The following is a 16,685-nucleotide window of genomic DNA, read 5'->3' on the forward strand; positions in this document are numbered from 1 at the left end:
ATATTATAAAAGACACAGAATGTTATAACTTATAACTAGTCTACATAGCTTTTTTGTGTAGAAAGGGAAGAAACAAGTGGTGTGCGATTAAATGGTGGAGATTTGAAAAAGGCTAAATTACACGTATTTTTGGCCCAAAGGGTGTTTGGTAGATGGATAAGGAAGGAAATTAATACGTGGGAATAAGTCACATTCCATTTCCTTTTTCCTCTTTGTTGCTGACGCATTAATTACACCTAATTGGCTAATTTCCATTCATTTCAATTACATAAGTTTGACAAACAACAATTAATTTGGTTCTGATTTAATTCAGATTCATATCATATCATATCAAATTTTGACTAAATCACTTTTGAGATGACATTGAACACCTGTTGTATTGTATATTAATTTCCTCTTTCCCAATTCAATCAGAAAATTACAGTACAATATTCATATACATAAATTTTGGATCTAGAACAAACGTGGAAAGAAAAAAAAAGGTAGGTTTATCATAAACATTGATAGAATGGCCATGTGCAAGTGCAACAACACTTTTTATGAGATTAAATTAATTAACTAGGCTAGAAGAATCTGTTGCTTAACTCCTAAGAACCAATTGCAGTACACCTAATTAGTGTTTTAATCACGATGATTAGTTCAATCATTTTGACAATTCCACACTCCTACTCATCAATCCGTCATCTTTACACCAACAATTAAACAAATTAGGCATCCCAATTTTCGACATAGATTCAGTCTTTAATTGCTGCTGATTTAATAAGATCCCATCACATTCAATTTGATTATGCGTCACAGACAAGAATGTCAAACGAATCAATTTCTTTGAAAAAACAAATTTAGAGAATCCATCTTTCCACATAAATTTCTTATTTTATTACAATAAGCTTAACATTTTAGAGTATGTATTAGCTAATTTTCAGTAGCTATATGATGCAAATTAATAATAAATGACAGAATATAAAATATGCCCACGAGACCATGAAAAAAATCATCCTAATAATTAACATGAAATATTTTTAAATGCGGACATCTTTTTCCTTTTATTTATAAAAATTAAGTAAATATGATTACCTTATAAAATATAATTAATGACTGGTAAAATATATCATTATAATAAAGCAAAATTATAAAATATGAGGTTTAGTCAAACGAGTCACACATTTAAATGATCATTAATTAATAACGTATTTTAATCACTATCTATTTGTAGCCACTGATTTATTTTTTTTGAAATGGACTAAGCTCTTCTATTTGTGTAACTAGAGGCCCAATTCAAGTGAGTGGTTCGTCAACATAAGACTGATAAACAAAAAGTTTTTTGCAAAAAAAGGTTAGTAACGAAAAGATATACTCCACGAACTTTTGTGAGAGTTATAATTTTGTTATCAATAAAGATCATACTACCTTTTTTTTCTTGAAAATTATACAACCTTTTTAAATTCTACTCCACTAATAAATGCCGTTTAAAGTCAACAAATAAACGAAGCTAAATATCGTGGAAATTTCTGGCGGCAGCGACATATTTTTGATAGTCAATAAATTTTCATTAGAATTCTCTGCACAAATTAATTTGTGAATATATAAACTAAATAAGATATAACTAAATTTGGTATACCCCATAAAACTTGGCATCCTTTTCTACATGTAAAAAAGTGTGAAGGAATATGAGTAATGTGGGTATGATTTTTAATAGATTACTTAATCTATATTTGAAAAATATCAAAAAACATTAATAATTTTTAACTTATAGGTTCGGTTTAATTACTAACCGACATAATGTTTAATAGTACTAAGTAGGCAATGGACAATACAATAATTTTAATAACTAACAGTAATAGTATTTTCTAATTGTAAAAGAATAATACTCTTATAGGGTCGTCTTCTACTGAGTTTATCACCTTAATCCCAAATTGAGACTGAATATGAACCATATGATGCAAAAATCAAAGGCTAAGATTGAATAAAAAAATATCAATAAATAATAGACAAAACATCAACAAAGGGGTAATATCGTCATTATGTTATCATATGATAATTTTCGTGGGTGTTTTTTTATATCAACATAGTGTATTACAAATATCAACAATATGACATGAGAATATCAACACAAGTACAAGAAAATATCAGCACCGTTTTATTGATATTTTATTTACATTATATTGAGATTTTGCATACATTATTTTGAGATTTTATTTGCATTTGTTGATAAAAGCTGCTTATCAATATGTACGAAAATTGAAATATAATTTATCAAATTTTATCACCTGAACATCGTCGGAACATATGCAATTGAGATCTCGTTGGAATCCTTATAAAATTATCTTTAATTTGATATATTTTTTGCGAAAAAATAATTTAAATCGAAATAGTTACGTAAATTTAAAGTTTTAAGATGATTTTGATGAGAGAGAATTGACATTAATACCTTTAAGTTTATTTAATAATTTTTTAAATTTAAAATATAATTATTTCAACCACTAGATCTCTTAATCTAATGGCTAAGATTTGATCTTTATTTGTGATTGCTAATTAGTTAGCAATTGATCACTCCCCTACTCCTATATACATAAATATATAAGAACCCTAAAATAAATAAATATATTTAACAAAAAATTCTAAAAAGTTTCACTTTATACTCCTAACTCCTTTATTGGTTCTTACTTTTTACTAAATAGATAAAAATAACTAAACACACATTAATTTAAAAATAAAAAATTAGTTTTATCTTTATGACAAGTTTTTGCTTTATAATGAGATAAGAGTTCTATTTTTTAATAATAGTTTGATCACTTTTTCTTTTAATTTTTTTCTCTATGAGAGAAAGCATGTGCTCAAGCATGTAGCTACGATGAGTTATTTTTCGACGTCCAATAAGTTAACAAAAATATACATAAACACAACCAAAGCAAAAAACTAACCACCATGCTAGCCAAAACAGCAAACACAGAGACATCGAGCCCTAAATCAACAAGAGAAAAAAATTAAAACTAGCAGAGAGAGCACAACACTAAAGAGAGACACACAACGCTTACGCCACCAAAAGAAAGCTCCCGTGATCAAAACACGAGCAGACACAAAAAGCAAGGTCAAACAAAGGGACATGATCAACTCTGGTTACCTCTCAGTCATTTTCTTGAAGGCTGTCAAGGTCCCGTTAGGAACTCTTGTTTCCACGTTGATTCTTGGGTTCTATCCAAGTTCAAATTTCTTTCCACCCATCATTCATTTGTTCAAGTGAGAACAGTAATACTGGACACCAACCTCGAGTCCAAGTGTCAAGTCTTCATAATAAGTGTTTTTCTTGAACTCCCAATTAGGTTGAAACTCTTAATAGACGATTTTATTTCTTATATTCCAAATGTTCCACTACTAAGACTACCTTTCATGGACGAAGATAGATAGTATAAACAAACATGCCCTATGATTCAACCACAATTGCATGGATTTTCACTTCTCAACGATATACTTTTAAAAATATTTCCAAATATTAAAGATAGAAACATTATTTGATTTAGAGTGCTATTGGTTCCATTTCTGGAATGAATAGCTTAATCTCCCAACCATGCATGTGGGGAGAGCTGAGCAAAGAGATAAAAAGAAGGCTTTCATTTTCTGACAAAAAGGCCACAATATATATGTCATCAACCCATTCAACCTCATCAACATGCATGCATTATCCACTGCTGTCTCCTTTTTAGGGTTTTCTAATTTATTTAATTTTCCATTTTCGACCAAACAAGCAACCTTTTTTTTCTCACAATTAAAATAAATGTAGCCTGGCGTTTCAGAGATGTGAAATGCAACACCACGAAGAAACGATTTTGCTATATGTATACTCTTCGTTTTCAAGGTTTTGTTAAACATACAAAACTTAAAAAATGGTTGATGAAATGTAAATATCTTTGTAGTCTTTTAATTTCCCCAAAATGGCTTTTGTTTTTTTCTAATTAGGTGACGAAAGAAGATGTAAATGGATGAGATTAAAACTGTGCTAGAGATAGAATTGATTTTAAAGAAGGACATGGTGATAAGATAGTGCTTTTGTAAAGCCATTTTAGTAGTATAAAGGAAGATTTAAAGAATGCAGCATAAAAGAGAGGAGAATTTCTATTGGTGTATGCCTGAAAATATTTGAAAGACATGCAATGTGGGGTTTAATTTCTTTTAATAATAATTATATTTTAATTTGTTTTTTTCGGCGTGTGTTTGAACAAAAACATGCAGTTGTTTACAGGGATTTTTGGATAGCTTTTAATTGGATTGATGGATTGAGAGAGATATGGTGGGGGCCAATTTCATGATGTAGGCATGGTGGAAAAGGTCATTACATTGTAGGAAAATGGAGTTAAAAGAGGACTATGTATGATGTATCTACATTTCTTTCTTGTCTTCTTTTATAAATCATGCTTCAATCGAATTTCAATGATAAGATAAGCTAGTTGAGGAGTTGAAAGCCACAGATGGTTATATTTCCATCACTTTTTATTTGTTTTTCTTGCACATTTTAGTTTGGGAGTGTAAATACATGGGACGTGCTAGGTTTTTTATAACTGTAAATTGGTCTTACTATCTTCTAAGAACCATTTTCAATCATGCCCAATTTCTTTTCATGTCAATCACATCGTAAATACTTGTACATTTAGAGTTTGTTTGATTTTTTTGGATAAGATATAATAAGATATGTAACTATTATTTATATTTTTATGGTTCGTTTGGTTTTCTAGATAAGATATATAGATATGAAACTCGAAAACACGGACCTGAGAGAAACAGAGAGGAAGAAGAAAGGAGAGTTTTGGTTGACTGAGAGGCGGTTGTGGATCGAGTTTTCCATATGGCCGTCGTTCTTGATTCGAATGTTCTTCACCCTTGAGAACTAGAGTTAGTTGAGCTGTTGTGTAATCCATTTTTGTGTGTACAATCATATAAGAGTTCAACGTTTCGCCAGTAGGCGTAGGCATTGTCGAACCACGTAATTCTGTGTGTTCCTTGCGTTTCAGTATTCACATTAATTAATAATAAGCTAATTTGGTAGATTATTATCGCCAATTACAGCTCATTCGCAATTTATTAATTAGTTTAGTCATATATCAACAGCTAATTCAGCCCTTTTGCCTTTTTATCTTGATAACTCTAAAAAAGAATTATAATACATGCAAATGAATTTACCTTTTCATTACAATCCCCACCACTTGAAAATTCCTAATAAGATAAAATTAAACACAAAGAATAACCCCACACTCCATAATAAGAAAAAGAAAAACACTGTGTGTTGAGTTGGCCAAGCAGTAGAAAGATTAATGCCAAATGTCTCAGTCTCCATGGCACAATTTTTATATTTAAATTCATTTATCCATAAAAAAAACACTACATTGAATACTTCTATCCTTGTCTGCTACCGAGACGATTAATTCCACTGGGAGCAATTGCTTGAAAAACCACAAATTTTTTCAAGTAACTTTAAAAATTAATTGAAAATATTAAGTAGATTTGTATTTTTTTGTAATAATTCCACAATGAAAAATTTGATTGCCTACATGTTAAATATTTTTGATAATTTTAACCAAACACACTGTTTTGTATATGAAGAGACGACCATTCAATTCAACTCACAGACGGGTTACATCCATGTGATTTTCTGGTTGTCGTTTCAGATACAATTTCACCAAAAAAATTTGCCTAGAAATTAAGAATAAAATTTACTAATGCTATATTTTTATTTCGAGTGGACTTCATCTATTTTGCAGATATTGGATGGGAGTGGGGCAATGAAAAGATAGGAGAGTCTTCTTTTTTGTTTTTCTGCTATTTGAGAAGGTCATTTTTTTCTCCTTTGAATATGTAAATGGTCCGAAGGTGTATGGGCAAAACAGCAATAGCAGGAGGCTTTTTAATACAATAGTTAAACGCCCATTATCCTCACCTAGACAAAGTCCAATTGCAAACCATCTGATTCTAACGTTGAGAGGAACAAAAAATATTATTTCAGGGCCCATTATATATCACCAACATTTTGCAAGGGAGTAGTACCATAATGAATTAAGAAATGGAAAATGGAGAATTGCTTGTGGTAGAAGTAGTAGTACCATATTCTATTAGATATCCTCCAGTTGAAAAGAATGTATTCCAAAGTTTATGAATTTTCCATGAAAAAGAATACATGCATCGATCATCCTTGATTCTATGTTTGCCTGAAAAAAATTGAAAACAAAATACTTTAAATTGTTCTAGGGTTAGAATTGTTGTATCTTTTGCAACCAATGCTATATTGAATGAGTCATGCATACATTCACACACATATATGGAGTAGTAAGCTTTTTAGGTGGCATTCAGTTTATTGGATGAAGATAATAATGAGATACAATATGAGATAGCCATAATAGGATTCGTATAGAATTAAATTAGTCATAGGCGTGGAGATGGGATGATTAATCATGAGATACAATCTAATCTGGCCATTATAGAGGCCAGCCAAGATACATTGTCACAAGCAAAGCTTTTGAGAAGAATGCAACTGAACAAGAGATAAGATTAGTCATGACTTTTAATCACAAGTATTCATGGTAACCGAAAGACCCGTTTAGTAACTCAATCTATAGTCTTGTACTAGTCGATAGAAAAACATCTTACCAACTACGACACAGTTGTCTACAATCATTATCAATTTTTTGTCTCTTATACTAGTGGTGTAGTGTATTACGTTGTCATCAATATTCCAAGGATAAGATTTTGCAAGTTGCTGAAATCAGTCACTCTGTACTATATATACCCTTTATCTCTATACTTTTTTACTTGGATATTCGGTGAACTAGGTTTATATGACGTGCTTAAATATATAGACTATATTCATTCATTAGTTTTATTTTCACACGAAATAATTGGTAGATTCATCATATTCATACATGATACATGGACAAGGTGCAACGTGCTTAATTATAACTAGTGCTATTCCAAGACAAATTTCAGTATAGAAATTCCCACTCTTTACTAATAGGACACTTCGAAATGACATTATCCATTTCTCCTAAGTGCTTGTGCATAGGTGACGTGGAAAATAATTAAGTGTGCTCAAGGCTTCTACTTCTTTAATTTTTGACTGAACCGTTAATGTGGATCAACATATATATTGATTAGGATCAAAAGCTATCATACATAAAAAAATATTTGAAGAATTATACGGATCAATTTTGAACTTTAGTTAGAATAAAAATAAATTAATTGTAATTTTGGCTAGTGGATATATCTCATTTCTCGTCTAATAACTAGTTTTCTCTTCAATGAACTAGCAACAGGGTTGCTTCAAAGGATAGAGATGTTTGGTTGTACTTACTGCAATATTAATCCACGAAAATAAATATAGTGACACTGTGTATGCATGTAGAATCTATTTATAAATATAGTTAATTGTCATAAGCTACATTTCACCTATTAGTATATCATTGAGGGATATATATATTGCGGTGGAAATTAGTGAAAATAGAAGAAATTAATACCCTTTATAAAATTTGGTCACCAATTCAGTTCCAATCGGTTAGCCAACTAATCGGTCGCTACAACGGTTTGGTTCCAGTTTCATGGTTGATTAACAGACATTAATTTAGGCTCGGTTAGAATCGAAATAACTGACTAAGATTATACTCCATCCGTTCCATAGTAGTGTGAGTATTTCTTTTCGGCAAGGAGATTAAGAAAAAGGTGTGTAATGTATTAAATAAAAATATAATAAAGTATGAGAGAGGAAAATGTAGAGGGAATAAAGTAAGAGAGAGATGGAAAAGTAAATGAAAAGAAATGTGTTGCCTTTTACAAAAAAAGGAAATGACTCTACTACTATGGAACATACCAAAATGGTAAAATGACTCTACTACTATGAAATGAAAGGAGTATAAGAGATTAGATTGGAGTTTCTATTTATACTAGGTATCTTGAAAAGCCTTGTTAATATTTCATTGTTAAGCGAAACATAATGAATTGCAACTAATTAAACTCTGCGAATTATAATAAAGAATTAAATTTTCATATAATTTTTTGTTCATGATAGTGGAAGGACCCCAAACACCATCGAAGAAATTCGATTAAAGATTCCATCTGTTTTGTTCTGCAAGTTGTTGCCCATATTGTTCCTGAATATGCAGCTCCTTTAAAAATGTGACTCATGATTCTCTGCATTATTAAAGAGATTTCATTTACATGGGATATGCACATCAATTATTCTGTATGCTATTTTTAGTGGAAAAGGCTCACCATCAAAACGCTCCAAAAATATTTATAGTACTATATATTGGAAAGATAACTTTGAAGTGTCCCAAGTATGTTGAGAAAAGAATATGTGGAGTCCCAAGTATGTTGGGAAGAGAATAATATTTATAATGTGGAGTTCCAATAAGTATAGTTCCTAGGTATATTAATATGGAGAGTCCTATAAATACCTATGTACTATGTATCAATAACAATAATTCAAAATCAATCAAAATATAGTCTTCAAGAGTTCTTCATTTTTATTTTCCGCATTTTACTTTTCAACGTGGTATCAGAGCAGGTTCGATCCTTGCATGGATCGATCTGTCTCTATGAAAAAAAATGTGTAGTTGAATTTGTGTTCATCCTAAACCCCAAAATCTCAAAAAAAAAAAAAAAAAAACCAAATCCAAGCCTTCTACGATGAAGAAGGTGAACCCACAGCTGCCAAAACAGCCTTTGGATCCCTCTTCTGTCCGTCAATCTAGCCGTGTTGCAGATTTGCCGCCCAAAAGCTACAAAGAGGTTTATGTGCTCGAAGGAATGGGGAAGCCGAGGAGTTATCAGAGAAGGGATCTGTTGAACACAGTGTATGCCGGGGATGAAGAGCGGCAGTATGCTGTGAAAAGAGCAGAGGATCTTCACTCGAGTTTAGACCAGGATGTTCCGAGCTTCATAAAGCCTATGCTTCAATCTCATGTTACTGGTGGCTTCTGGTGTTACAGAGGATAGTCCAAATCCTTTTAAACACAATAAACGGAAGAAGAGAATTCGAGGAATCGTCTGGCGAGGGGAGGCGACAGCTACGGCCAAACGATTCATCGTGCGTAGAAGAATGCCGAGAAGAGAGCACGAGACACCATCGAAAGAAGAGCTTGAGGCTGTCGAGAAGGTAGCAGCCCAACCAAGGAATCAAGAGTCTCCGAGATGGAGACGCCAAAAGGAAAAGAGTTCATTGCTAGTCACCGATAGAGCGTCGCCGCCCTGCCGCCGTCAAGAGAAGAAATCAGCGGAAGAATCCTCGGTTTATCCGGCCGAGGGGGAGAATAAGTATCCGACCGAACAACCCCTCTCCAAATATATGTTGGCTGAGAAGTAAAGCTACCGTCGAGGGCAGTCGTGAAGACTCAACGCAGTGAAGACGATAACCGACCGCCACCTAATGGTGGTAATCCGACCGCAGCAACGGCGCTTTCCGAAAGGGTCTGATCAGAAGGAGCGAGTGGCAGCACGATTGGTGAAGAGCAGCTGCGACTTCGGCTTTGGAGGCCACTAATGTCAGGACAAGGGAGATGGTGCGAATTATTCTGCTCTTGGAAATAAAAAGGCATGGTCATCGTCAATCGAGGTCGGCTTTGTGCCAGACGGAAACGCGGAAACATCTTATCCTTTCACTTTTAGCTTAATCTCCGATCCGATCGCGAATCACGTAACGCCGGAGGCCGGAATGGATAGAGAAGCCAGAGTATTACGGTATAAGGAGAAGAAGAAAAACCGGAAATTCGAGAAGACGATCCGTTACACGTCGAGGAAGGCCTACGCAGAAACGCGGCCGAGAGTCAAAGGCAGATTTGCAAAGAGAACCGATTCGGAGGCTGAAATCGACGGAATTATCAGCTTCGTCTCCGACAATCTTATCGCCGGTGCAGGTTACGGCATCGTCCCGACGTCGTTTTGAGAGATGAATCGACGCATTTCTAGTGATGAGAATAGCCGGAGAAGGGAGATGCAAAATGTGAGGTGGAGTGTAGTCTGCCGAACAAGTAGCGGCAGGTTCTGTTGGAGATGAGAATAGAAGGAGAAAAAGGAGGCGCTGTTAGTTCTCTCCTCAATTTGGGTTTGCAAGAAAATTTGGGCTGATCTTATTGGGCTCAAGAAAGTAAAAAAGGAAAAGGGAAAAAAATATGTATTCATTGTATTTGAGCGAAATGGGCCAAGAATGGCATTCCAAAATTAAGCTTTAGGCTGCAAATTAAATCAGTCCAAAGACGAGTAAGCTCCTCGACACGAGTCAAAATTGTCAGTCAGAAAGAAAGCTCCTCGACACGAGTCAAAACTGTCAGTCAGAAAGAAAGCTCCTCGACACGAGTAAAAAATGTCGGTCAGAAAAGAAAGCTCCTCGACACGAGTAAAAACTGTCAATAAAAAAAAGCTCCTCGACACGAGTAAAAACTGTCAGTCAGAAAAAAAGCTCATCGACACGAGTCGAAACTGTCCGAATGAGCTCCTCGATATGAGCAAAAACTGTCGGAATTAGCTCCTAAGACAAGAGCAAAAACTGTCGGAATTGGCTCCTAAGACACGAGCAAAAACTGTCGGAATTGGCTCCTAAGACATGAGTTAAAACTGTCGGAATCGGCTCCTAAGACATGAGCAAAAACTGTCAACCAAAATTGAAGAACTCCTTGATATGAGTCTAAAATATCAATGATGATTTGAAGAAGCTCTATGATACGAGCCTAAATTGAAGAACTCCTGAATATGAGTATAAACTATTTATCAAAGTGGAGATCGTGCAAGTTAAGTATCGAAAAGTTCGATACTTAACTTGAGGGGGAGTGTTGGAAATATAATATGAGAGTTTCAAGATTGTGGGAAAGTGTACCTTTAGGGACTCTAGGGAATATTTCATTAATATGTAGAGTCTCAAGTTCATTAGTTTCTAGGTACATTTACTTCTATAGTCCTATAAATAGGGATGTAATATGTATCACAAAAATAATTCAAATCAATCAAAATGTAGTCTTCAAGAGTTCTTCAATTTTATTTTCCGCATTTTACTTTTCAACACTATATACTATATGAAAAATGCTTTTTGGCTTGATTCTTCATTTGTAGCTTAATAGTTATGCTTGTCCAAAACTTCAACTCATATGCTAAAACATTTAATTAAAAAAAATCAACAATCAATTAAAAAAAGTTGAGACATTTTGAATGAATTATGTATCTGCCTCCTCTATTTCACTATAATCGGGACATTTTTTAAGCACTTGTTTTAAGAAAAAAATCATAGTTAAAGTTGAGAGAGCAAATTAAGAGAGAGAAAAATATAGAGAAGAAGTGTCTCGCTTATGGTGAAACGAAGGCAGTATTGTTTTTCTGTTTTGGCTCGTCCACTAAAATTAGTCTCTATCTAATTTTTTTCAAACTTTGGGAAAAGGTGAAACTCATTTTCCACTAATAATTCTTCAATTTTAACTCTATATCTCTCTCTTATTTTGCCAATTTTACAAAAGTTAGATACCATTATTACTAAAATATTTTTTATGGGTGAATATAATATCTAAAATTTGACATTACTCTTACAGAGTTAACAGTTTTCAGATTGGCCTAAAACCCGTCTACAGTTTCCGTTCCATATTTGCATTTCGCAGCAATTCGTATATTTACCAATTTAACACAAATATTAATATATTACGTTATGGTAAAACACAAATTGGAATATATATTTACCAATCCAACACAAATATTGATATATTTTGAAAATGTATTTTTTCTCTCCATGTGGTATTTATTGTATTATGTCTACATTTATATTTTTCTTGCTTCCTATTCTTGCTTACGATTCGGTTTTCGATGATTCGGTTTTGATTTTTTGATTTTTCGGTTTCGGTTCGATTTCAAATTTCAAAATGTTTCAGTTTTTTTATTTGGTTCGATTTAGGTAAAAAACCAAGCCGAAAACCGAATACTCACCCTAGTGACTTGTGGACCAAATCTTCTTACGTATGTTAGCACTACTAAGCCCATAATGAAATAATTCGGCCCAAATTAAATTATTTTATTTTAAGAGACCAAGTTATATTGATTGCAGCACTACTGAGCCCGTAATGAAAGAATTCGGCCCAAATTAAATTATTTTCTTTTAAGAGACCAAGATATATTGATTGCCAAAATGAATATCTAGGATAAATTTGTCGCCTTAATTTTGTGAATTATACCCATAAATATATGGGCTATGAATATAATCATCCTCAATCCAACAAAATATAATCGATTTTCAGTGCGGATATGGGCTAGGCTTAGTATTGGGCTTTGACTTGGGCAGAGGATATAGTGTGGGTCAAGGGTTGGATTTTTAATATATGTAAATAATATGTGACAAACTTTGTGGGCAAACTGATAAATTTTCTAGGATGGACGGAGTATATACAATTAACAAAGTATGGGACAAAAATTGATTAAAATATTATTTGTTGTGTGTGGATGAATATGATAGCAGAAAAAGTGAGAGGAAGAAAAAATACTAATGAGTAATATTGATATGACCATAGAAGCCTCGCATCAAAGATGTCTACTGCAGTTGCATTCAATCAGTAATCGCTTAATTAAGATAACGTCCAAACGCTCTCCAAAGACCACCAATGTCTTCTTCTTCGAAAGAGGGTCGCGTGAGTATGTTGCACTCCTCAATTGGAGTCCGGTGGTGAGAGTTATGGCCGATTTACGAAAGACGCGCAATGTAGAACGAAACGCGCGGGCGGGCGATTTTGCAAGGGGAAAACGGCCGACCGGACGTTTTGACAGTTTTTGGTCGAGAACTCCAGAGAGTTCGCCCGACCGGGCGTTTTGCATGAGGAAAAACACCCGACTGGGCTTTTTGCGCGACTTGCGTTTTTGGACTCTTTTTGTGTCTTTTATTTAGCACTTTTTTGTCTCTTGCATAAATACCCATGTCTAGGGTTTTTGAGGGCAGACTTTGAATGATATTGAAAGAACAAAGACTCCATTGTGAGCACCATCTTCATTTTTGAAGATTTATCAAAATCTCTTGTGATTGCATTCCAATCTATTGCCGGGCTTAGGTTGAATGTTAAGGTATGCTTTACTAGTTCTTGTGTTGCTAGTTTTGTGGAGCCATTAGGTTTTTATTTGTAAAAGTAGCCATTGGGTTTTCTTTCTTGGGCTTGAATCTAAATCATAAAACTTATCATCTTTGTCTTCTTTTCCATCTTTTTATTGTCATATTTCTTGTTTGGGTTATTGGATATTATTGCAAGAACAAATCCAGGCAACATATGTTTCTTGAATCCTTAAGATTTACATTATTTGGTATCAAGAGTCATTGGTTCTTGTTCTTGTAAGTTTGAACCAAAAAAAAGAGATTACAAGACTTGTGGATGAACATTCCTTGAGAGAAAGTGAGGGAGAGTATCTTAGCCACCAAATTTCTAAGCCCTTTGAGTGACATTGGGTGTGAGTTTGGGGAAAAGAGATTTTACATTGTGGGAAGTGAGATCCTCACTAAAACCTCTATTTTCGGGTGTGTGCGTTTTTTTGTGTTACTAACAAGAGGGACTTGTCCCTAGCTTTGTGAAAATTATTTTGTAGGTACTCAAGATGGTGGAACCTAGAAATACAAACTCGAGGCACAACTCACCCGTTAGGGAAGTTGCTTCCTTTTCCGATGGAACTACAAAGGAGATGTTTTCCGCCATTATGAAGGAGTTACATGAGGTGTGAGGGAATATGAATGCAATGCAAGGAGATTTCACGGCACTTCATGGGGATGTTGCTATCCTAAGGGAACAAATAGAAAAAAATTACTCATTACCATCTAGTCGTCATGACGGAAGTAGATGAGGACGAAATTCTAAAAGGAGTGAGGCTACATACTCTAACCACCCAAGCGAACATCATTACTATGATATGGAGGGATGGCACGAGGGCGCATGGCAACATCATAATGGGAGAGGTGGAGGATATGGCGCCAATCGAGGCCGTGGAAACAATCGAGGTGGGCAAGAGAGGGGAGGAGACCAGTATGATGACACATCAAAGAACTTCAACCACACTATTCCGGAATTCCACGGGAAGTTTGAACCCGACACCTACCTAGAGTGGGAATCCCAAGTTGGCAAGATATTCTCCTTACACAACTACTCCGAGGAGGATAAAATCAAACTCGTCCTAGCCGAATTCCGGGGGCATGCCAACACTTGGTGGACCGAACTTATGAGAAATAGGCGAGCCGCGAGAAAGGGAAAGTGAGGTCATGGGTCGAGTTGAGCAATGTAATGAGGTCTACATTCGTGCCTAAGTCTCATTACCACAAGTTAAGAGGGAGTTACAAGACTTGAGACAAGACCATAAAAATGTCATGGACTATTACTACGAGTTGATAGCTCTAAAGGGAAAAGTGGGACATGAAGAGAGTGAAGAAGTTACCCAAGACCGCTTCATTCACGGCCTCAACGTACACTTGAAACATAAAGTCCAAATTGAAGCCATGAGGGGCTTGACCATGGACGAAGTCGTTGGTTTTGATGAGATATTTGAGAGGCAATGGAAAGAGAAGTCTGTGAGCAAGGGCAAGGTGACCACCCAACACACCTCGGCGGGAGCCGGTGGAAGTAGGTGGAGTGCACCCCTTAGGGAGGAAGGGTTAGGCCATGCGGCTAACCCCATCAATAAGACTCCATTGAAGGCATTACCAGCCCCACCACCAGCAAAGGGGGTGGAACAAGTGGTCGAGATGAGAGCCCAATGCTTCAAATGCAAAGGGTATGGTCACTATGCCCGGGAGTGCATCAATCAACGGGTGATGGTGATAGGGCAAGATGGAGATATCTATAGTGAAGATGAAGATGTGTCGAAGATTGGTGGAGACGAGGAGCTTTGCCTAAATACTAATATTGAGTTTTCAAGTGAGGATGAATTGACTGAGAGAATGAACAACATGATGGTCCTAAGGGTGCTAAATGTACAACCAAGGCAAGAGGAGCACAGGGAACAACACGTTAATATCTTCCACATGAAGTGCAAGGTGTTGACCAAAACTTGCTTAGTAATCATCGATGGAGGGAGTTGCACCAACGTGATTAGTGACAAGCTAGTCCCCAAGTTGAAACTACAAGAAATGAAACATCCAAGCCATTACCGGCTACAATGGTTGGGAGATAGTGGGGATCTCAAGGTGACTACACGAGTCAAGGTCCCAATGAGTGTGGGGCGAGTTTGAGGAAGAAGTGCTTTGTAATGTCATTCCAATGTCCGCTTGCCACATACTACTTGGGCGACCTTGGGAATACGACAACAAGGTGACAAAGGATGGTTACACCAATCAGTACTCATTTGTCTCCCGCGGTAAAAGGATTCGATTGAAGCCTTTGACTCCTAATGAGATTTTTTAGGCCCATAAGCATTTGAGCAAGGAGCGTGAGACGAAAAAAAGGCTTGAGAGAGATTGTGAGATAAAAAAAATCCAAGTGAGTGTGGGGATGGAGAGAGAAAGTCCAAAAAAAATGAGTGCTCCCCGTTCCACTTCCGAGAGAAGAGAGTGTCTCTTAGCTACTAAATCCGAGCTTGGGTGGGCACTAAAAAGCAAATCTCCTTTACTCCTTGCCATTCCAAGGAAAATTTGCTTGACTAACACTAACCTTGAGGAAATTCCAAGACCTATTCAAATTGTTTTGCAGGAATTTGAAGATGTGTTCCCGGAAGAGTTTCCCAATGAGCTACCACCTATTAGGGGAAATGAACATCAAATGGATTACTTTCCCGGGGTGTCTCTACCGAATCGGCCCGCCTAAAAGGCCAATCCGAATGAGACTAAAGAGTTACACAGTTGTTTTTCTTTGATTGATTGGGGTCCAAGGATGAGACCGAAGACACTTCAAGGATTCTACAAAGCTCGATGGCCTCCCGAGGATGATAGGAAAGGAGAATGCACGAATTTGAGAAAAAATCCTTTCCAAGAAGGGGAGGATGATATGACCATGGAAGCCTCGCATCAAAGATGTCTACTGCAGCTGCATTCAATCAGTAATCGCTTAATTAAGATAACGTCCAAACGCTCTCCAAAGACCACCAATGTCTTCTTCTTCGAAAGAGAGTCGTGTGAGTATGTTGCACGCCTCAATCGGAGTCCGGTGGTGAGAGTTATGGCCGATTTACGAAAGACGCGCAATGTAAAACGAAACGCGCGGGCGGGCGATTTTGCAAGGGGAAAACGCCCGACCGGGCGTTTTGACAGTTTTTGGTCGAGAACTCTAGAGAGTTCGCCCGACCGGACGTTTTACATGAGGAAAAACGCCCGACCGGGCTTTTTGCGCGACTTGAATTTTTGGACTCTTTTTGTGTCTTTTATTTAGCACTTTTTTTTCTCTTGCATAAATACTCATGTCTAGGGTTTTTGAGGGCAGACTTTGAATGATATTGAAAGAACAAAGACTCCATTGTGAGCACCATCTTCATTTTTGAAGATTTATCAAAATCACTTGTGGTTGCATTCCAATCTATTGCTGGGCTTAGGTTGAATGTTAAGGTATGCTTTACTAGTTCTTGTGTTGCTAGTTTTGTGGAGCCATTAGGTTTTTATTTATGGAAGTAGCCATTGGGTTTTCTTTCTTGAGCTTGAATCTAAATCATAACACTTATCATCTTCTTCTTCTTTTCCATCTTTTTATTGCCATATTTCTTGTTTGGGTTATTGGATATTATTA

This window comes from Salvia splendens, chromosome 7 (genome assembly GCF_004379255.2).
Source record: "Salvia splendens isolate huo1 chromosome 7, SspV2, whole genome shotgun sequence".
NCBI lineage: Eukaryota > Viridiplantae > Streptophyta > Magnoliopsida > Lamiales > Lamiaceae > Salvia > Salvia splendens.